Source organism: Marmota flaviventris, chromosome 13 (genome assembly GCF_047511675.1).
Source record: "Marmota flaviventris isolate mMarFla1 chromosome 13, mMarFla1.hap1, whole genome shotgun sequence".
In the NCBI taxonomy this organism is placed as follows: Eukaryota; Metazoa; Chordata; class Mammalia; order Rodentia; family Sciuridae; genus Marmota; species Marmota flaviventris.
The window spans coordinates 6,372,507-6,397,846 of record NC_092510.1 but is presented as its reverse complement, the minus strand read 5'-3'; positions in this window follow the sequence as shown (position 1 = coordinate 6,397,846).

The window sequence follows — 25,340 nt, the reverse complement described above, 5'->3', positions numbered from 1 at the left end:
AACACTAACCCTAATATTAATTTAAGCCCTAACTTTAAACCTTAACCTATCCCACACCCTAACCCAGAACTTGACCCTAATAATACCCTAGCTCTAAACCAGATGCTAAACCCAAACATAACCATTACACTAGATGTACCCATAATCCTTATCCTAAAACTATCTTTAACCATAATTCTGGAACAGAAATTAGCCCTAGCACTAATCCTAGCCCTAACCCTACCAAAAAATCCCTAGCCCTCATCCTAGCCCTTAACCTAGGCTTAGTCATAACCCTAAACCTAACCACAGCCCTAAACCTAATTATGACCCTCATCCTACCTCTTAACCTAGCTATAAAGCCATCCATTACCAAAAACTTTACCCAAATGCAAAACCTAAACTGTAAACGCTAACTCTTAACTCCAACCCTAACCCTAAACTTAACCCTAAATTAGGCTTAAACTAAACAGTAAACCTAGCCCTAATTTAGCCCTATCCCTAACCCTACCCCTAGCCCAAAGACTAACTCTCGCCCTAGCCCTATCCCTAGTTCTAACCCTATCCCTTACCATAACCCTAAACATAGCCATAACCCTTGCCCTATCCTTAGTTCTAGCATTCACCCTAGGTCTAACCCTAATTCCAAATTTAACGCTAACACTAAGCCTAAGCTTAACACTAACACTAGCCCTAACCCTAACCATAGGACTAAAACAAAATTGAGTGTTAGCCCTAACTCTAAACCTTAACTAAAACCAAACTCTTACACTACTACTAGACCTAACCCTAGCCCTAGTTTGAGTCCTAACACAAAGCTTAAAACCAACCCTGATGCTGACTCATATCCTAACACTCACCCTAGCTCTACACACCGCCCTCACCTTAAACTGAACCCTAACAATAACTCTAGCCCTAACTTGAGTTCTAACTCTAACCCTAAAACTAAGCCTCAACCTGACTCCTATTCAAACACGAACCCTAGCTAAAAATATCACCCTAACCTTAAACATAACCCTAACACTAAAACTAACCCATACCCTAACACAAAAACTAACCATAATGGTAACCCTAGTTCTTACATTAGCCATTGCCCTAACCGTAGCACTATCCCTAACACAAAACCTAGGCCTAATCCGAGTCCTACACCTAGCTTTAACCCTAACTCTAACAATAACCAAGCTCTAAACTAATCACTTACTTAAGCAAAACCTTAAACCTAAGGGTAACCCTAGACCTATCCTTAATCCTTAGGCTAACCAAAACACTAACCTTATTAATAGCACTTACCCTTGCCCTCATTCTAGATATAACCCTATCTAAAACCCTAATACTAACCCTGACCCTTCTACTGACCTTACCATTAATCTTAGGTCTAATCCTAACCATAACCCTAAACCAAAACCTACTGTAATCCTATCCCTAGACCTAATCCTGAACCTAACATTGAGCCTAGCCCTAACCATAGCTCAAAACCAAAGCCTTAAACTAAACATAACCTTAACCTAACCCTAGTTCTAAACCTCACCCTAACCCTAAATCAAGACCTAATTCTATCCATAACACTTGCCCTCAAATTAAGTCTAACTGTATCTTTAACCTAAACATAACACTTAACCTAATGTTAACCTTAGGCCTAACCCTAAACGTATCAATATCCCCAAACTTATCAATTACCCTAAACCTAACCTGAACCCTCAACCTAATACAATCATTACCCTAACCCTAACTCTAATGATAATTCGAGCCCTAACCCTAATCTCAAACCTAAACCTAACCCTGACACTGACCCTAATAATTTCCCTAGCTCTAAACCTCACTCTTACCCTATATCTAACCCTTACACTACACCTAGCCATAAAACTAACCCCAAAACTATCCCTAAGCATAAACCTAGACCTGATATTAGTTCTAGCCATGATACTAGCCCTAACCCTAACATAAACCCTAGCTTTTATCCTAGCCCTAAACATAGCCTTAATTATAACCCTAACCATAAAGCTAGGCCCAACTCTAACACTACCTCTATCCCTAATCTTAGATCTAATTTAGCCCCATCCCTAACCTTAACCACCTTAACCATAACCCTAGCCCAAAGACTAACTCTAACTATCACCTGAGTCCTAACCCTAGTTCTAACCCTATACTTTACTGGAAACCTAATCCTAGCCCAAACCATAGGTCTAACACTAGCCCTATTCATAGACCTAGCAGCAGCCCTAGATCTAACCCCAAATCTAAATCTAACAATAAACCTTAGCCTAAACCTAAACCTAACACTAGCCCTAACCCTAAGGCTAATCCTAAAACTAGCTCTAATCCTAGCCCTAAAACAAAACCAAGCCATAGACCTAACCCCAACCCTTAAAAAAACTAAGCCCTAACCCTACACTTAGCCATAACTCTATCCATAATTCGAGTTCCAATGCTAAATGTAACCCTGACACTGACTCTGACCTTAACACTAACCCTAGCTCTAAACATCACCCTAACCCTATACCTAAACATAACAATAGACTTAGCCCTAACCCTAACCATAAAATTCGCCTTAATCTCAAACCAGGTATTTACATTAGCTGTTACCTAAACCTAGAATTAACTTAACCCAAAACCTAGCATTATTCCAAGCACTATCCCTAAATTTACCCCTAACCCTAATCCTATCACTAATCGTAAATATAACCCTAGCTGTAAACCTAGATTTAACCCTATCCCTTACCCTAAGAATAACCCTATCAATAATCATAACAATAACCCTAGCTGTACCCCTATCTCTAACCCTATCCATTACCCTAACCATAACCCTATCCCTAATGCTAAACCTGGGCCTAAACCTAACCATATCACTAATCCTAACCCTATACATTACCCTAAACCTAACCTAAAACCTAAACCTAACACTATATTCACCCGAATCCTAAATCTAATGCTAATTTGAGTTCTAATATTAAAACCATAACCTATCCAAAACACTAATCATGACCCTGACCCTAAGTGTACCCTTAGTTCTAAACCTGAACCTCACCCTAAACCTAACCCTTACACTAGATGTAGCCATAATCGTAAACCTAAAACTATTTTTAACCATAACACTAGACCTTAAATTATCTCTAGCCAAAATCCTAGCACTAAACCTAGGCTTAATCCTAGCCTGAACCATAACCCGAGCCCTAACCCTAGTTCTATTCCTCATCCTAGCCCTAAACCTACATATAAACTCATCCTATACCACAAAACTAACCATAACCCTAAACCTAACTCTAACCCTCACCCTAAACCTAGGCCTAACACAAAGCCTAGTGCTAATCCTAGCTTTTATTTAATCCTAACCTAACCCTAAGCATAGCCATAAAACTAGCTCAAACTCTTGCCCTAGCCCTAGCCCTAGTTTAATCCTTAAACTTAATCCTAACCCGAGATCTAAGCCTAAGTCTAAATCTAAACCTAACTCTAAATTTAACTCTAAAATAAGCCTAAATCAAACCCGAACACTATCCCTAACCATAATGCTAATCCTAAAACGTGTCCTATCCCTAGCCCTAGCCATAAACCAAAACCAAGCCATAGCCCTAATCTGAACCCTTAACTTAAATCAAACCCTAACCCTACAACTAAACCTAAAACCAACTCTAAAACTAACCCTGACCCTGACACTGACCCTAACACTAATCCTAGCTCTAAACACCACCCTAACCTAAAATTAACCTTAACACTATATCTAGCCTTAACCTAACCGTAAAAGTAGCCTTAATCATAATCCGAGTTCATATGTTAGTCATTGTCCTAAATGTAGCCCTAACCCTAACAAATTCTACACCTAATCCGAGCCCTAAACTTAGCTTTAACCATAATACTAGGCCTAACCCTAACCCTAACACTAGCTCTAACCCTAACTCTAACCCCATTCCTTACACTAAGCAAAAACCTAACCAAATGCTAACCCTAATCTTAATATAATCCTTAGCCTAACTTAAACACTAACCATAATTCTAGTCTTAACCCTACCCTCATTCTACCTCTAAACGTATCCCTGACCCTCATCTGACCCTAACAGTAACCCTAGGTCTAAACCTGACCCTAACCATAAACCAAACCCTAACACTATACCTACTGGTAAACCTACACCTATGCGTAAGCCTAACACTAGACCTGGACCCAAAGTTAATACTAAATATAGCTATAAATCTAGCCCTAGACCTAAACAAAAACCTAGCACTAGCACTAACAAAACCCTTAACCTAAACTGAACACTTACTCTACCCCTAGACCTAAACCTAGTCCTAATTCTGGCTCTAAACCTAACGTTAACCCTATCCCCAAAACTGACCCTGATTCTAACACTGAACCTAGATGACACTAACTCACAACCTAGACCTACCGATAGACGTAGCCATAAACCTAACACTAACTATAAAAGTAACCCTCACCCTAAGCCTAAACCTCAACCTAACACTAGCCCTAACACTGATACTAATCCATAATCTAGCCATAACTGTAGCCCTAGCCCTAAAACAAAACCAAGGTATATCCCTAACCCTTAACCTAAACCAAACCCTAGTGGTAAAACTACTACTAACTTTAGCCATAATTTGAGTTCTAAACTTAACCCCAAACTAACCCTGAATCTGACACTACCCCTAACAATAACCCTTGCTCTAAACATCACTCTAACCCTAAACCTAACCGTAACACTAGACCAAGCCCTAACCCTAACCCTAAAACTAGCACTAATTGCAACACTAGTTCATACATTACCATAGTCCTAATCCTAGCCCTAACCAAAACCAAAATCAAGCCCTAATCTGAGCCTTATCCCTAACTTTAAACCTAACCCTAAATCTAACCCTAACCCACAACATAGTCCTAAATTTTACCCTAAACCTAGCCAGAATTCTAACCATAACCCTAGCCCTATCACTAGCTCTAACCCTATCCATTACCCTAATCATAACCATAACTCTAATGGTAACCCTAAGCCTAACCCTAAACTTATCCCTAACCCTAACCTATGTCATTAACCTAAACCTAACCTGAACCCTAAATCTAAACCTATCATTACCCTAACTCTAACACTAATGCTAATTCAAGCCTTAAATCTAAACCTTAACACAATGCAAACCTTAACTCTGCCCCTTCCCATGATAATATACATAGTTCTAACCCTGAACCTACCATGAAACCTAATACTAGACCAGACATAAACCTAACCCTAAAACTATCGCTAGCCAAAATCCTAGACCTGACATTTGCCCTAGCCGTAATTCTACCCGTAAACTTAACACAAAACAAACACATAACCTTAACACTTACCCTAACCCTAATCCTATCCATTACCCTAGCCCTAAATTTAGCTTAACCCTATCAATTACCCTAAACATAACCCTAATTATAATGCTAATCCTAGGCCTAAATCTAACCTTATCCCTAAGTGTAACCCTATCCATTATGCTAAATATAACCTCAACCCTAAACCAAACACTGTCATTACCCTAAACCAAACCCTAACGCTAATTTGAGCACTAACCCTAAACCCTAAACTAAACAAAACCCTAAACCTGAAGCTGACCCTAATAATACTCCTAGTTCTAAATTTGACCCCTACCTGAAACCTAACACACTAAACATAGCCATAAACCTAACCCTAATCTTTAGCCTAAGCGAAACCGTCACCCTATTACTAGTCCTAAACTTAGCCCCCATTCTAGCTCTAACCATAACCCAAACCCTAAACCTAACCCTTAGACTAATTCTGACCCTAACAGTAACTGTATGTCTAAACCTGAACCTAACCATAAACCAAACCCTAACACTACCACTAGCAATAAACGTATACCTAAACCTAACTCTAACATTAGCCATAGACCTAAACATAATCTAGACTCTAGCCATATCTCTAGCCCTAGACCTAAATAAAAAACTAGCCATAGCCCTAATGATAAACCTTAACCTAACAAAAACACTAATCCTACCCCTAGACCTAACTCTAGTGATAATTCTGGGTTTAACACTAACCCTAACTATAACCCGAACACTGAACCTGAACCTAACACTAACTCCAGCTCTAAACATCACGAAAATGGTAACCCTAACCCTAACACTTGATCTAGCCATAACACTTACCCAAAAAGTAGTCCTAATAATAACCCTGGTTTATACATTAGTTGTAGGCCTGAAACTAGCTCCAACCTAATCCAAAACCAAGCCCTAAGCTAAGCGCTAACCCTAGTTTTAACCCTAATCCTAAAACTACCCCTAATCCATACCCTAACCCTAGATCTAACCCTGAGCTTTTACCCTGTCCATTACCTTAAGCTAAACCCTAAACCTAAAGCTAACCCTTGTCCAAACGCTAATTCTAGCATAACCCAACCCCTAACCCTATTACTAGGCCTACTCCTAACTTTAATTCCAGCTCTTACCCTAACCAAAACAAAACCCTATCCCTGACTGTTATTCTGACCCTAATACTAACAGCAGGTATAAATCTGACCCTAACCCTAAACTGAACCCTAACATTACCCTTAAGAGTAATCATATAATTAAACCTAAACCTAACACTAGCCCTAGACTTAAACCTAATCCTAAATATAGCCATATCTCTAGCCCTAGACCTGAACAACAATCTAGCCCTAGCCCTAACAATAACCCTTAATCTAATTCAAAAACTAACCATACCACTAGACCTAACCCTAGTCCGAATTCTGGCACTAGACCCAACACTAACTCTAACCTGAACACTGGCCCTGACTCTAACATAATCCTAGCTCCAAAGCTCACTCTAAACCAAACCTAATCCTAACACTAGACCTAGCAATAACCCTAACACTAAAAGTAGCCCTAATCATAACCCTAGCTCTTACAATACCCATGGCCCTAACCCTAGGCCTAAACTAGCACAAAACTTAGTTCTAATTTTAGACTTGAACACAGCCCTAAGTGTAAACCTAAACCCAACCCTAGACCTAACCCTAAGCCTAAGCCTCGCTTTAGACCTAACCCTAGCCCAAAGCCTAATATTTACCCTTAACATAACCCTAGCCGTATCCCAAACCGAAACCTAAAACTAGCTCTAATCCTAACATTAAACATAGCCCTAAATATAGCTCTAATCATATCAACTACCGTAACCCTAACCCTAATCATAACCATAAGCCTAGCGCTAAACCTAGCTCTAATTCTATCCACTACGCTAACCACAATCCTAACCCTGATGCTAATCCTAGTCTTAACCCTAAACCTATTGCAATCCCTAAACCTATTCATTGCCCTAAAACTAACGTGAACCCTAATCCTAAGCCTATTAATTATCCTAACCCTAACTCTAACCCTAATGCTAATTCGAGCCCTTAACCTAAAGCAAACCTTAAGCCAAATACTGACCCTAATAATACACATATTTTTAAACTTGACCCTTACCATAAATCTAAACCTTACACTAGAGCTAACCATAAACATAAACTGAAACCTATCTCTAATGTAACCCTAAACCTGACAATAGCCCTAGCTCTAATATTAGCCCTAACCCAAACACAAACACTATCTCTTATCCTAGAATAAAACTTAGCCTTAATCATAAACCTAACCCTAATTCTAACACTATCCCTAGCCCTAAACCTAGTTATAACCTAGTCCTAATCCTAAACATAACCTGAATCCTAGCTTTAAGAATAACTACAACTACAACTACAACTCTCGCCCTAGCCCTAGCCCTAATTCTAACTCAATTACTTACCATAATCTTATTCCTAGTCATAGCCTACATTAACTCTAGCCCTAACCTTACATTTTGCCTTAAACGTAGATCTAAACCTAACTGTAAATCTAACCCTAATTATAAAACTAAACCTACCCTAACACTAGCCCTAACCCTAAAGCGAATCCTAAAACAAGCTCTAAACATAGGCTTAGACCTAAAACCAAACTGAGCCATAACAATAACCCTAAACTTTTACCTAATCCAAACCTTAACCTTATATCTAGCCCTAAGCCTATCCCTAATTTGAGTTCTAAATTTAACCCTAAATATACCCCTAAACCTGTCTCTGACATTAACACTAACCCTAACTCTAAACATCACCCTAAACCTAAACCTTAACCTAACACTAGACCTGGTCCTAACCCTAATTCTAAAACTAGTTCTAATCATAAACTTAGATCATACATTAGCCGTAACCTTAAACCTAATGCTAACACATCCCTAGCCCAAATCCTATACCTAAACCTAGCTTTCACCCTAACCCTAACCCTAACACTACCCCTAACCCTAACCCAAACCATAGCTCTAACGCTAGAACTAACCGTATACTTTACCCTAGCCAAACCCCAAACCTAATGCTAACCCTAGTCCTAAAATTAGTCCTTAGTCTAACCCAAACCCTACCCTATTACTAGTCCTAACCCTAGCCCTCATTCTTGTTATAACCCTAACACAAATTCTAACCGTAATCCTGACCCTTATTCTGACCCTGAACCTAAACCAAACCCTAACACTAGCCCTACCCATAACCCTATATCTAAACGTAACCCTAATACTAGACCTAGATTAAACTTAATCATAAATCTAGCCATATCTTTAACCAAGACCTAACCAAAACCAGCCCTAGCTCAAATGATAACCCTTAACCTAAGCCAAACACTAACCTTACCTCTAGACCTAACCAATCCTAATTCTGGCTCTAGCCCTAACCCTAACCTTAATCCAAACACAGACCCTGACATAACACTAAACCTAGCTATAAAACTGATGCTAACCGAAACTTAAACCTAACACTAGAACTAACTGTAACCGTAAACATAACCCTTACATTACCATAGTACTAAAACTAGCTCTAAACCTAACACAAAACCTAGCCCTAATCCTAGGCCTAAATCTAGCCCAAAGCGTAACCCTAACCCTAACATAACCTTATCCCTTACCGTAAGCCTAACACTCATGATAACCCTAAACCTCGTCTTAGACCTAACCCTAGATAAAACCCAAAACTAAACCCTAAACATAACCCTAGCCCTATCCCTGAACCAAAACCTAATCCTAGCCCTAATCATAATGTTAACACTAGCCCTAATACTATCTCTAAATTTATCCAATACCCTAAACAGAACATTAACCCTAATGATAACACTAGCTCTAATCCTAATTTTAAAACTAATCCTAGACCTAAACCTAAACCCAACCCTCATCTTAGCCTTAAACCTAGATAAATCCCTAACGCTTATCAAACTCTAACCCTAGCCCAAATCCTAACACTAACCCTAAACCTAAAACTACCCCTTACACTAACCTGACATCTAACCCTATTCATTACCCTAACTCAAATTATAATCTTAGTACTAATAATAACACAAACCCTAAACCTAAAACTACCCTTAAAACTAACCCAACATCTAACCCTAAACATTAACCAAACTCTAAAGATAACCTTTGCCCTAACCCTAAAACTAACCCTAACCTTAACCATAAATCTAACCCTAGATATAATCCTAAACCTAATCCTCACCCTAGCACTATCCCTAGCTCAAAAACTAACCTGTACCCTAAACCAAACCCAAACTCTAATCCTTGTCCTATCCCTAACCCTAACTCTAGCCCTAATCCTATCCAAAACCCTAGCTCTAACTCTAGATCTAATGCTGTTCATTACCCTAATGTGGTGAGCCGCTTCTGCCGTTTCTGCAGACTATGGTCGCCATTACAAGATGGCTCTGGCTCCGCTGTGGTCTGTGACAAACAACTCCTTATTTGGGAGAGTTGGCACATGATTTTTCACCACCCTATGAGAAAGCTCCACGTGGCAGCTTTGCATTGGGGCTTGAGATGCTTTATTAAGGCTGGGAGGGGCATCCGAGAGGAAGAAGAAGAAATATCAAGGGCCTGAATAAACTGCTGAAAGAAGATTCCTGAGTTGTGTCTTCCTTGCGGGCAAGGGGTCGCGACAAGTGGTGCCGAAACCCGGGAACCAGAACATTCAGCAGTCAGGGGTGGTGCACTGGTTAGTCCCAGGTAAGTGGGATCCGCGACCAAAGCGGGGTTAGTCCCAGGTAAGTGGGATCCGCGACCAAAGCGGGGCAGCTCCTCTGTAAAGAAAGAGAGAGCATTACATTTTATTGCAGCTGCACTGTGTACTTTCGCTTTTGTTTTCTGTGTTTCTTTTGTTGTGTCATTTTGCTTTTGTTTTTTGTGCTTCTTTTGTTGTTGTGTCATGGGTGCCGCATCTTCAAGTCCGCTTCTCCTGGCCCTAGATGGCCTGTTACGTTCCAAGGGCCTGGAAGTGAAACATAGTACTTTACAGAGATTTTTACAGAAGATAGATATCGCTGCACCATGGTTTGAATTTTCGGGCAGCCTTACTGTACCTAGTTGGGATAAATTAGGCAAAGATCTTGACTTTGCTTCTGAGCAAGGCACCTTAGAGGGTGGTGTTATACCACTTTGGAAGTTAGTTAGAGGATGTATAACAGATGGTAAATGCCAAGAAGCTGTGAGTGAGGGTCAGGCCGTTCTTGAACAACTACATGAGGAAAAATCTGAAGGGTCACATAGTGAAGTGGCAGAGAGTATTAAGAGTAAGAGTAATGAAAAGGCAAAAGAGCCTGAAAATAAAAAAAAAATAGGAGAAGGCTCTATCCAGACTTGACCGAATTCAAAACACCTGAGGACACAAGCGGCTCAGAGTGTTCTGAGGACCTTTATATATTGTTGCAACAACTACGCAAGATAAAAGTAAAAAAGAAGAAAAGGGAGACACAAGGCATGCAAGCCTACTGCAAGAAGGGGGAGGGATCTAATATCAGTCAACAAAACTCTGAGGAGGAGGAGGTAGAACATCTAGAAAAAGATATGGTGCCGGTTGCCCCACCCCCGTATGTGGGGAGGAGCCAAAGTTCCGGGAGATCTTTTCATGCGCAAGTTTGGAGGACAGTTAATACAGATATGGGACTTGCATACCCTGTATTTCAGGACAATAACAGGGGAAGATATCATGAGCCTTTAGATTTTAAGATAGTTAAAACCTTGGCAGAATCTGTCCGCACTTATGGCGTAGATGCCGCTTTCACTCTCACTCAGGTGGAGGGACTTACTAGATTTTGCATTACTCCCTCAGATTGGGCTAGTCTAGTCCGTGCTTGTGTTTCCCCAGGGAAATATTAGGAGTCCAAAGTTGGCTGTTTAATGTTTCTGGCAGTACCCAAGACTCGGAGCGAGGTAGGAGGCTTAAAATTTCTGCAAATAATTCACAATTATCTAATGCTACATTACCTTCCACAGCAGTCTGTCTCCAATCTCCGTTCCTGTTTATTTTGGCTAATGATACATCACAGGGGATGCTTAATTGTTCTAATATTACCTGTTATATTTCTGAGTGTTGGAATGGCTCCTGGCCTACGGCAGTGGTTATGAAAATTCCAACCTTTGTCCCGATCCCGGTTACTGCCGATCCAGAATCCTTTCCTATTGTAGAACTGATTAGAGCCCATAGAGATTTTGGAATTACGGCAGCTATAGTGACAGCTGTGGCTGTATCTGCTGCTGCAGCAGTTACAGCTGGAGTAGCCATGGCCAGCCAGGTACAAACTGCTGCCACTATTAATCAGGTTATTCAACAAACTTCCACCATACTTGAATTCCAAAATACAATTAATCAACATATTTTGTCAGGGATTTTAGCTGCCAACCAAAGAATAGATTTACTCCAAGCTCAGGTAGAAGAATTGGCTGACTTGGTGCTTTTGGGTTGTGTTGACCAACGTGCACATTTATGCATAACCTCTGTCAGATTTAATGATTCCAGGAATGCCTCCCGCATCATTGGCGAATATTTGGCCGGAAATTGGTCCATGGCAGTGGAAGACATGATCCAGTCTCAACTAACCCAGATAGCTGTCTTGAACAGTACCCGTGTCGATCCTGTGACTTTGGGTCAATTCACCGATTGGATATCTTCTGCTTTTTCCTTCTTCAAAGAGTGGGTGGGGGTAGGCATTTTTGGTGCAATGTGTTGCTTCAGTATGTTCCTCTGTTTGTGGTTTCTCTGTCGCCTTAAGGCCCACAGTGCTCACGATAAGGCCATGATCATACAAGCTCTTGCAGCTTTAGAAAATGGCAACTCGCCTCAAGTCTGGCTTGCGCATCTTAAACAGTAAACCTTTGACATGGTCGTTACACCCCAAGTTATTATAACATTGCACTGGGATCGACATGACTTTCCTTGTTATTCTCTTAGTGTTGGAAAGCCCTTGCACTCTGCCGGTCTTACTGCCATTGCACGCAGATGGGTTTCCACATTAGTGCTTTTCTATCGTCTTAAAGTCCGTGCCTTTCTTTCAGGGTGCTGTCAACTTGTTTGTCGTTATAAACAGCCACAGTTCAGCCTCAGCTATCCCCCATCGTCCACCATCGTCACGATACAGGATGCGAGGCAAGGCACTGCACTTGAGTGATCCTTGACGTGGACCTCAAGGAGAGCATGTCCTATTGCATGCGGGTTAGACGCGTCCACGCCCCGCCCCACGAAAAAAGGCGTCGGCTGATATGGCCTCAGATCTGGGGAAGGGCCCTCCTTAGGACTGAGCCATACTATGCAGCCACTTCTGCACAGTGGTGTAGGACCTCTACTCTCGCCTGTATTGTTTTAAGAAAACAGAAAGGGGGAACTCTGGTGAGCCACTTCTGCCGTTTCTGCAGACTATGGTCACCATTACAAGATGGTGCTGGCTCCGCTGTGGTCTGTGACAAACAACTCCTTATTTGGGAGAATTGGCACATGATTTTTCACCACCCTATGAGAAAGCTCCACGTGGCAGCTTTGCATTGGGGCTTGAGATGCTTTATTAAGGCTGGGAGGGGCATCCGAGAGGAAGAAGAAGAAATATCAAGGGCCTGAATAAACTGCTGAAAGAAGATTCCTGAGTTGCGTCTTCCTTGCGGGCAAGGGGTCGCGACACCCTAACAATAACCCTAACCCAAATGCTAACCCAAGGCCTAACCCTAACCTTATCACTAACCCTAACCCTACCAATTACCCTAACCTTATCCTGAATCTTAAATCTATACCTATCCAATAAACCTAAGCCTAATTCTAACCCTAACGCTAATTTGAGCCCTAACCCTAATAACTAACCTAACACAAACACAAAACCTGACACTTACCCTAAAAATGCACCTTACTCTTTACCTGGGACTTACCCTAAACCTAACATTAGATCAAGCCATGAACCGAACCCTATAACTATCCCTAGCCATAATCCTAAACCTGAAATTATACCAATCCCTAAAACTTGCCCTAACCCTAACACAAACCCTAGCCCTCATCCTAACCCAAAATCTAGCCTTAATTCTAACAAAAACCTAACCCTAGACCTTAACTTAATTCTAATCATTGCCCTAGCCCTACACCTAGCTATAACCCCATCCCTTCCCCTAAACCTAACCCTAAACCTAAACCTAATCTTAAACATAGCCCTAACACTAGGCCTAACCTTAACACCAATCCTAGACATATTCTTAGCACTAATTTAGCCCTAAACTTAACACTAACCCTAGCCTTAACTATCGCCTTAGCTCTACTCCTAGTTCTAACCCTATCACTTACTGTAACCCAAACACTAGACCTAACCTTAGCCCTAACTCTAGTCATAGCCCTAAACTTAGAATTAACCATAACTCTATATGTACCACTAAGCCTAAACTCACCCTATCACTAGAAATAACACTAAGATTAATTGTAAAACTACCCTTAACTTTATCCTTATCCCTAAAACATAAGGAGCCATAACACTAACCCTAACCCTTAACCTTAACCAAAACCTAACCCTACATCTAGCATTAAGCCTACCCTAATTCGAATCCTATCCCCAACCCTAAAACTAACCCTGACCCTGACTCTGAACCTAACACTAACCCTAGCTCAAAACATCACTGTGAACTTAAACCTAACCATTAAACTAGGCTTAGTCCTAACCATAACCCTAAAATTACCCCTAATCATAACTTTAGTACTAACATGAGCTGTATCCCTAATACTAGCACTAATGTTACCCAAAATTTAGCCGTAATACAAGCCCCAACCCTAGCTTTAAACCTAACTATAAACCTAAACCAAGTCCTAACCCTTACCCTAAACCTAACCCTAACTTTAATCCTTGTACTATCCCTAAACCTAACACTAACCCCAACACTAACACTAACCATAACCCTAGCCCTAACTCTAGCTCTAACCTTATCCATTTCCCTAAACATAACCCTAATCCTAACCCTAATGCTAACCCTTGGCCTAACCCTAACACATTCTCTAACCCTAACCTATCCATTACCCTAAACATAACCCTAACCCTAAACCTAACCAAAACTAAACCTAGACGTAACACTAACCCTAAAAGTAGCCCTAATTGTAACCCTAGATCTCACATTAGCCATAGCCCTAAAGCTAACACAAACCCTAGCCTAGACCTAACCCAAGCTCTAACCCTAGCTTTAACCCTAATCCTAAATCTAACCCTAGCCATAACCTTAACCCTAACCCTAGTCTTAACAGTAGTGCTAACCGTATCCCTTACCCTAAGCCAAACTATAACCCTAAAGCTACCCTTGTCCTAAATTTAATTCTTAGTCGAACCCAAAACCTAACTCTATTACTAGTCCTAACCCTAATCCTCAATCTAGCTCTATCACTATCCCAAACCCTAACACTAACCCTGACCCTTAATCTGACCCTAACACTAACCATAGGTCTAAATCTGGCCCTAACCCTAAACCGACCCCTAACATTGGCACTAAATCTAATCCTTACACTAACTCTAACTCTCGCCCTATCCCTAGCCCTATTTCCAACCCTATCCCTTATTTCTTTTTTAGTTTAAGATTTTTTGTATTGTTTGTTCAAAACATTACATAGCTCATGACATACCATCTTTCAGACATTTGATTCAAGTGGGTTATGAACTCCCATTTTTACCCCAAATACAAGTTGCAGAATCACATTGGTTACACATCCACATTTTTACATAATGCCATATTAGTGACTGTTGTATTCTGCTACCTTTCCTATCCCCTATTATCCCACTCCCCTTCCCTCCCATCTTCCCTCTCTACCCCATCTGCTGTTATTCAATTCTCTCCCTTTTTTCCCCCTTTCCCCTCACCATCTCTTATATGTAATTTTGTGTAACAATGAGGGTCTCCTTCCATTTCCATATAGTTTCCCTTCTCTCTCCCTTTCCCTCCCACCACTCATCTCTGTTTAATGTTAGTCTTTACCTCATGCTCATGAGGGCTGGGATTGTGGCTCAGTGGCAGAGTGCTTGCCTCATACATGTGAGGCTCTGGGTTTGATCCTCAGCACCACACAAAAATAAACAAAGATATTGTGTCCATGTATAACTAAATATATATATATATATATATATATATATATATATATATATATATATATATATATATATATTTAAAAAAAAGAAGTGAGTTATGAAAAAAACAGTGTGTGTGTGTGTGTGTGTGTGTGTGGGTGGGTGGGTGTTGTGTGCATATGGAGCACCCTATCACTCATAATAACTCAAATCCTAGCCCTAACCCTAGAACTACCCTTCTCTGTAGCCCTAAACTTAGAAAGAACCCGAACTCTAAATATAACCCTAACCCTAAGTCTAAACCACACACTAACACTAGCTGTAACCCTAACGCTAATTTGAAAACTAGCCCCAACTGAAGCCCTAGCTATCAAGAGAAACCCGTGCCATTTCACTGAACCTAAACCTTTACCTAAAGCAAAACCTAACACTACAGCTAGCCCTAAACGTAGCCCTAATTCGAATCCTAACCCTAACCCTAGAACTAATACAAACACTGACTCTGAACTTAACACTAAACCTAGCTCTACACATCAGCCTATCCTTAAACTTATTCCTCACACTAGACCTCGCCCTAAACCTAACACTAAAACTAGCCCTAAACGTAATGCCAGTTCTTAAAGTAGCCATAGTCCTAAACCTAACACAAAACCTACCCCTAGCAAATCCAAGACCTAACCCTAGTTTTAACCCTAATCCTAAACCTGGCCCTAACCCTAACCCCATCCCTAGTCCTAATCCAAGTTTTAACTCTAATTCTTACACTTAGTCAAACCTCACCCTATTGCTACCCTAGTCCTAACCCTAATTCTAGGCCTACCCCAAACCCTAACTCTATTACTAGTCCTAATCCTAAACCTCATTCTAGCTCTAAACTTAACCCAAACCCTAACTCTAACCCTGACCCTTATTCTGACCCTAACACTAAACCTAGGTTCAAACCTGACCCTAACCCTTATCTGAAAACTAACACTAGCCCTACCATTAACCCTAAACCTAAACCTAACAATAACACTAGCACTAGACCTAAACCTAATCCTAAATATAGCCATAAACCTAGCATTAGCCCTAACAATAACCCTTAAGTTAAACCAAACACTAACTCTACCCCTAGACCTAACCCTAGTCATCATTCTGGACCATGCCCTAAACCTAATCCTAACCTGAAACCTGACATTTACCCTAACAAAAACCCTAGCTCTAAACCTTATTCTATGCCAAAAAACTAACCTAACACTAGATGAACTCTAAATATAGCCATAACCATAACTCTAGCTCTTACATTACCCATATAGCTAACTGTAGCCCTTAACCTCACACAAAACCCAGCCCGAATTACAGCCCCCTAAACATAACCCAAAGCATAATTCTAAACCTAAACTTAGCCCTAACCCTAACCCTAACCCTCATTGTAGCCCTAACCCTAGTTCAAACACCAAACCTTAACACAAAATAACCCAAGCCCAAACCCTAAACCTCACCCTAATTCTAGCCCTAATCCTAACTCTAACCATAGCCCAAACCCTAGCTCTAATTCTATCCATTATACTAACAATAACCCTAAAAGTAATGCTATCCTAGCCCTTAACCTAACTGTAAACCTACCCTAGCCCAGACTGTAAACCTATCCCTTAACCTAGCCCTAAACCTAGCTCATTCCTTACCCTTAAACTTAATCTAACACTAACACTAGCCAAGGTCAAACTTTTAACCTAATCCCAGCCCTAATCCTAACCTTAACCCCAGCCCTAACCCTAGCTTGAACCCTATCCATTACTCTAGCCCTAAACTTAACCCTAATAATAACACTAGACCAAAAGCTAAACCTACCCTAACCCTAAACATAAACCTAACCCTAGAAATAGCAGTGAATGTAACCTAACACTAACCCTAAACCTAAGATAGCTCAAATTGCTAACCCTAATCCTAAACCTAAAGATAACGCTAACCTAAACCTAAAACTATCTTTAACCTCACATCTAAACCTATTACCCTAACTCTAATGATAACCCTAGCCCTAACCGTTACACTAACCATGACCATAACCCTAGGCTAAACCATAAATTAATCTTAGCCATAGCAAAATTCCTAGCTCAAACCCTAAACTGTACCCTAAACTTAATCCTAAGTGTAACCCTCACCCTAACCCTGACCCTAATGCTAACTCTAGCCCTAATCCTAACAATTATCCTAGCACTAACCCTAGGTCTAAACCTATAAATTACCCTAATGATAACTATAACCTTAATGCTAACACTAGGCCTAACCCTAAACCTATCACAAAACCTAACCATATCCATTACCTTAAACCAAACCTAACCCTAAACCTAACACTATCCATTACCCTAATTCTAAACTTAATGCTAATTTGAGCCTTAACACTAAAACTTAACCCAAAACCAAAGCCTGACCCTGACCCTAATAATACCCCACATCTTAATTTGACCTTTACCCTAAAAGTAACACTTCAATTTGACCTTGCCATAAACGTAATCCTAAAAATACCAGTAACTATAAACTTAGACCTGACATTAGTCCTAGCCCTAATTGTTACCCTAAACCTAACACAAAACCTATCCCTAATCCTAGCCTTAAATCTAGCCTTAATCCTAAATCTAACCATAACCCTAGCCCTAACCCTAAAGCTAATCATAAAACTAGCGCTAACCCGAATCATAGCACTAAAACAAGACCAAGCAACAAGCCTAACACAAACCTTATCTTAAACCAAAACTTAGCACTACACCTAGAGCTAACCCTAGCCCTAATTCAAGTCCTAAACATAATCGTAAAATTAAACCTTTACCTGACTTATATCCTAACACTCATCAAGTTCAAAACACCACCCTAACCCTAAACCTACCATAATCCTATCCCTAGACTTAACCCTAAACCTAGCCCTAACCCTAGCTCAAAACCTAACTTTTATGGAAAACATAAACCTAACCCTAACCCTAACATGATATTAGCCCTAGCACTAATCCTAGCCCTGAATCTAAAATGAACACTATCCCTCATCCTAGTCCTAAACCTAGCCTTAATCATGACCTTAACTCCAACTCTAGCTCTAACCTTAACTCTAACCCTCACCCTACGTCTAAACCTAGCTATAACACCATTCACTATCCTAAAATTAAACCTAACCCTAACCCTATCGCTAGGCCTTAACTAAACACTAACCCTAGCCCTAATCCTAGCCCTAATTTAACCCTATCAGAAACCCTAAATCTAATTTTAGCCCTATCACTAATTTTACCTCTCACACTAGCCCTAACTCTAATGTTAATCCTAAAACTAGCCGTAACTCTAGCCCTAGCCCTAGAACTAAACAGAACGATATCCCTAACCATAAACCTTAACCAAAACCTAAACATTACCCTAACCCTAGCCCTAATTTGAGTTTTAATCCAAACAATAAATCTAACTGTGACCCTGACTCTGACCATAACACTAATCCTAGCTGTAAACATAGCCCTAATCCTAAACCTAAACCTAAGACTAGACATAGCCTTAACTCTAACCACAAATTTAGCCCAAAACATACACTGGTCCTTACATTAGCCGTAACCCTAACTCTAGCACTAAGTTAACACAAAACCTAGACCTAATCTGAGCCGTAACCCAAGTGTTAACCCTAATCCTAACCCTAACCCTAGCCCTAATCATAAACATAACCCTAGCCCTAAACCTACCTCTAACCCTATACATTGCCATAAACAGGACCCTAAATCTAATGCTAAACCTAGTCTTAAACCTAACCCTATCCCTAATCCATTCCATTACCCTAAGGAAACCTAGACTCTAAACCTCACCCTATCATTAACATAACACTAACCCTAATGCTAATTTGAGCCCTAACTTTAAAACTTAACCTATCCCAAACTATAACCCAGAGCCTGACTGTAAAAATAGTTCTAGCTCTAAACCTGACCCTAAACCTAAAACTAACCCTTACACTACATGTAGCCATAAACCTAACACTAAAACTATCTTTAACCATAACCCAAGACCTGATATTAGCCCTAGCCCTAATCCTAGCCACAAACATAAAACAAACCCTAGCCCTCATCCTAGCCCTAAACCTGCTGGGAGCCATTAGCCAAGTAGGTATGACAATTTCCTTGCCAGCGTACCCCATGTTGCTGACATGTTGCAGCGACATTGAATGTAGGTGACCTTGCTCAAGGACCAAGGCAGATTAGGGTGTTCCCGGTTTTAAGATAATCCTGTTTAGGGCGTTCCCAGTTTAGGTTCCAGGTTTAAGGTTTAAGATTATTCCTGCTGGGAATAGGGCGTATCCTGCTGCCTGAGTTCCCCTTGAGTTCTCACGGGATTCAGACAGTATATTTTGGAGATAGAAGCCCAGTGGAGGTGGATTTGGGCAGAGAACGTGGATTTGGGCAGAGAACGTGGATTTCCCCAGAACGTGATTGTAGACGGCTGGTGTGAGTTCGGGAATAAAGAGTTGCTGTTTGAATCTACAAGCTGTGTGGTGGCTCGTGATTGTGTGCCCAGCCAGACTGCGGCATTTGGTGGCCCCTACGGGGAACTTCTGAAGCTTAGAGGTAAGTGAAATTTCTCGCTCTTGAGGAAGAGAGAAAGAATGGGTGACCAATTCAAAAAACAATGTGTTATTGTTTTGATTTATCTTGTTTTTGTTTCAAGCTGCCTATCCCTAGAAATTTCTCAGGCAAACTGGAAAAAATGGTTGACTAAAGGTTTGAAGTTTGTCGGCCCTGAGGAAGAGAAAATTGATACAATGATTTTTTATTCCGTTTTTGTTTCATTCAGTTTCGGCTTTGTTTTGTGCTATCTTATTGGGTTGCGTTATCTTTACAGTAGATTAGAAATTAGTAAAAAACAAACCGAAAAGATGTTAAGTAAATTGTTAGAGGTTCAGACCATGGAGAAAGACATTTTAGATCAAGCAAAAGAGAAGGTCTCTCGAGCTAGTCAGACAGAGGAAGAAAATTTAAAGGAAAAGGGGTTGTTAGGAAAAAGGCCACAACAGGAGGCTGTTACTAACTCCGTTTTATCACAAGAGGGCGTAATTCAACCAACAGCCCCACCGATGGAGACAGCTGAGTGGCCCTCAAACCCCGTAGTTGATAAATGGGATCCTGAGACAGGACCTCAAAGATTAGCATGCCCTGTACTTGAACAGGCAGGAGGGCAGCAAATTCACCGTGCATTAGATTTTAAAACAGTGAAGCAGTTAAAGGAGGCTGTAACAACCTATGGTCCCCAAGCTCCCTTCACGGTAAGCATGGTCGAGTCCATTACTAACTTGGACATGACGCCAGCAGATTGGGCTAGCATGTGTAAATCTGTACTAAATGGAGGACAATATTTGTTATGGAAGGTTGCCAATGAGGAATTTTGCACGGAGACAGCTAGGCGAAATGCAGCAGCCGGTTACCCTCAAAGAAATCTAGATATGTTGTTAGGAAAAGGACCTTATGAGGGTCAACGGCAACAAATTGAATATGATCCTGCTATATATGCACAAATTGCTGCAGACGCAGTTAGGGCATGGAAGACTTTACAAGGACATGGAGATTTACAAGGTCAGCTATCTAAGGTAATACAGAGAGCTAATGAACCTTACGCTGACTTTGTAGATAGGCTAATTCAAACGGCTGCCAAAATTTTTGGCGATACAGAACAAGCAATGCCATTAATAAAACAACTGGCTTATGACCAAGCAAATCGTTGCTGCAGAGAGGTTATTAGACCATGGAGACATGAAGATTTAAACACATATATTAAATTATGTAGAGATATTAATGAACAAGGGCAAGTCTTGGCAGCTGCAGTACAACAGGCTTTAGATGCCAGGCCAAAAACATGCTATGATTGTGAACAAACAGGACATTTTAAAAGGAATTGCCCCATAGGAGGAGGGTTTAACAAAAGTAGGTATCAAAGGAATAGAATACCGGGTATTTGCCCACGATGCCGTAGAGGGAGACATTGGGCTAATGAATGCCGTTCTCAAACCACCATAGAAGGTACTCCCTTATCAAAAAACGGACAAAGACCAGGTATTTATCCAAGATATCGTGGAGAAAGGCATCAGGCTCCATTGCCAAAAAACGGACAGGGGGGCCCAATGCTCCGGGGCCCACAACCACAAATATACGGGGCAGTGGAGGATCCCAGCAACACCATCAGGGTAGTGCCCAGGACACATTGTCCATTAAATCCCTCATCAGACAAACCCGAGGGAGCGCAGGGTTGGACATCTGCGCCTCTGCCAGAGCAGTATTAACTCCAGAGATGGGAGTTCAAATCATTCCCACAGGAGTAAAAGGACCTCTTCCCCAAGGAACAGTAGGCTTATTACTGGGACGTAGTTCATCTACATTAAAAGGACTTATGATAAGTCCTGGGGTAATTGATCCCGATTATGTAGGTGAAATAAAAATTATAGCTAGTTCTCCAAGAGGTATATCAGTAATTTCACCTGGAGATAGAATAGCACAGTTGTTAATAATACCCAGCCTACATAATAAATTTCCTAGTCATAGTGTAGAAAGAGGTTCCAGGGGATTAGGCTCCACAGGTGTAGATTGGGCTATGTTGTCTTTAAATTTAGATTCTCGCCCAATGCTAAAACTAAATATTCAAGGTCATGAGTTTAATGGGCTACTGGACACAGGAGCTGACCTTAGCATTATCTCTCGTCAAGAATGGCCAAAACATTGGCCATTACAACAAGCCACTCAAACACTTCGAGGCCTAGGAGTGGCGACTAATCCCCATAGAAGTTCTATGATATTAGATTGGAAGGATCCTGAAGGATGTGAAGGAACTATACAGCCATATGTATTGGATCATCTTCCTATAAATTTATGGGGACGAGATGTCCTAGATCAATTAGGTTTGACATTAACAAATAACATCAATCCTAATTCGCCCACTACTAGGGCTAGACAAGGCTTTAGGAAAGAAAAAAGATTAGGAAAACAAGGGCAAGGTATAGCAGCACCAGTACAAATAGATCAAGGAACAGACAGACATGGGTTGGATTTTCAGAAAGGGCCACTGAGACAATCAAAATTACTTGGAAATCAGAAAGACCAGTGTGGGTTCCTCAGTGGCCCCTGACTAAAGAAAAGACACAAGTAGCCCATGATCTGGTCAAACAACAATTAGCAGAAGGACATATACAACCTTCCATATCTCCCCATAATACTCCCATTTTTGTCATCAAAAAGAAATCTGGTAAATGGAGATTATTGCAAGATTTAAGAGCCATTAATAATGAGATGGTTATTATGGGACCTGCTCAATCAGGGATTCCTCAATTGTCTGCTTTGCCCAAAACCTGGCATGTTTTAGCTATAGATATTAAAGATTGTTTTTTTTTCAATTCCAATTCATCCCAAGGATAGTCCACGTTTTGCATTTACTATCCCTGCATTAAATCATGAAGGTCCTGATCAGAGATATGAATGGAAAGTACTCCCTCAAGGGATGGCTAACAGTCCAACTATGTGTCAAATATATGTTAACAAGGCAATCCAGCCACTTAGAAATCAAAATCCTGAACTACAAATATTTCACTATATGGATGATGTATTATTGGCACATAAAGATAAAAACATATTGCTGGAATGTTATGCCACACTTACAAACTTATTAAAAAATTATAATCTAGAGATAGCAATAGATAAAGTACAATTAAATTTTCCAATTAATTATTTAGGAGTTCTATTATCCTCAACCATGGTCCGTCCACCAAAAATTCAAATACGAGTAGATCAACTCAAATCACTTAACGACTTTCAAAAGTTATTGGGAGACATAAATTGGATAAGGCCTTATCTAGGTATACCAACAGGAGAGTTGGGACCTTTATTTGATATTCTAAAAGGTCCATCAGATCCAAATTCACCCCGCATGTTAACTCCTAAAGCAAGAAAGGCATTAAAAATTATTGAAACATATATGGAAAATATGCATTTGGATAGAATTGATATAAGTTTGCCTTTATTATTTATTGTACTACCAACAAAAAATATTCCTACAGGAGTATTTTGGCAAGACGGTCCATTATTGTGGATACATTTATCTTATTCTCCTAACACTATTCTTACTAGGTATCCTGAGGCTGTAGGACAATTAATACTCAAAGGAATAAAAGCAGCGAAGGGAGTGTTTGGAATTTCTCCCAATAAAATTATTACTCCATATACTATGGATCAAATTGATGAGTTAGCTAATGAGTTAAATACTTGGGCAATAATCATGTGTAAATCTAATGTTACATTTGATAATCATTTACCATCTAATCCTTTGTTGTCTTTTTGGTCTAAGCATCCTGTAGTTTTTCCTAAAATGACAAGAAAAACACCTATCATGAATGCTCCAAATATATTCACTGATGGGTCTAATAATGGTACAGCAGCAGTAGTTACCCCAGATCAAACTTTTACATTTTTAGTACCCAAACAATCAGCTCAAAAGGTAGAGCTTAATGCAGTTTTACAAGCTTTTTTGATGTTTAAAGATTCTGTATTTAATTTATTTTCTGATAGTCAGTATGTAGTTAATGCTATAGTATCTCTTGAAGATGCTGGTAGGATTTCCCCTTCTTCTACTGTTTTCTCTTTGTTTTCCACTATACAAAGTCTAATCTGGGACAGAAAAGATCCATTCTTCATAGGACATATTAGGGCACATACAGGATTGCCTGGAGCCCTTAGTTTAGGCAATGATTTAGCAGATAAAACTACACATGACATACATATTTTCTCTACATTTGAAGAAGCTACAAATTTTCATAAAAGGTTTCATGTTAATGCTAATACTTTACAAAAGCGTTTTAAAATAACTAAGGAACAAGCCAGACATATAATAAAACAATGTCAAAATTGTGTGACATTTTTACCACAAGTTAATCTTGGAGTCAATCCTAGAGGACTGATACCTAACCATATTTGGCAGATGGACGTCACACACTTGCCAGAATTTGGAAAATTAAAATATTTACACGTTACAGTCGATACTTCTTCTGGATTTTTGATGGGCTCCCTTCATGCCGGAGAAAAAACTAAAGATGTTATAGCTCATTGCTTACAAAATTTTGCCACTGTGGGCGTTCCTAAACAGTTAAAAACCGATAATGGTCCTGGCTATACCTCTACCTCTTTTAAACAATTTTGCTCATCATTTGGTATTACTCATATAACAGGAATCCCATACAATCCACAGGGACAAGGCATAGTTGAAAGAGCTCATCAAACTATTAAAACATACTTATTAAAGCAAAAAGAGGGAATTGGAAAGGGGTATATATCCCCCAAAGATAAACTTAAAATAACGCTTTTTACTCTAAACTTTTTAAATTTGGATTCATCAGGACTTAGTGCTGCGGAAAGGCAGATGTATCCAAAAAATGTACATAAGCCTAAAGTACTTTGGAAAGATATTCTAACAGGACAATGGAAAGGTCCTGACCCAGTGATTGTCTGGAGTCGGGGGTCTGTTTGTGTTTTTCCACAGGGAGAACAGCAGCCCATTTGGATTCCAGAAAGATTAACTAAAACAGTCTCTACAGATTGAAAAGAAGATGATTTGACTCAAATCCATAACAGCTGATATCCAGAACTCCAGCTTGGCCATTCTTACATCTGCGACAGTGATTAACCAGGATGCTTTTTTCAATAGCTATTTTATTATTGCATTTTTCCACATCATAAGGTTCTATTTTTATTTTTTGAGCTCATACAAACCTAGGTTAATGTTTTTCTGATCAGTTTTATTTTTTGACTGTGGAGTTTTTAAACATTGCAATGGAGATTTCACCTAGGTAAAGCTACAAGGCCTTTACTATTTTCTTATGTGTTGTACGTTTGTGTACACTCTTGTGTTTTGTGTTGTATGTCTGTATGTGCGTATGTCCATATTTCTTATATGAGGAGCGCTCATGAAAAAATGGATCCGAATTATTATTATTTTTATTCACGTGATTTAAATGGTTTAATTTAAATTAGGTAAACAGCTGTTAAGGA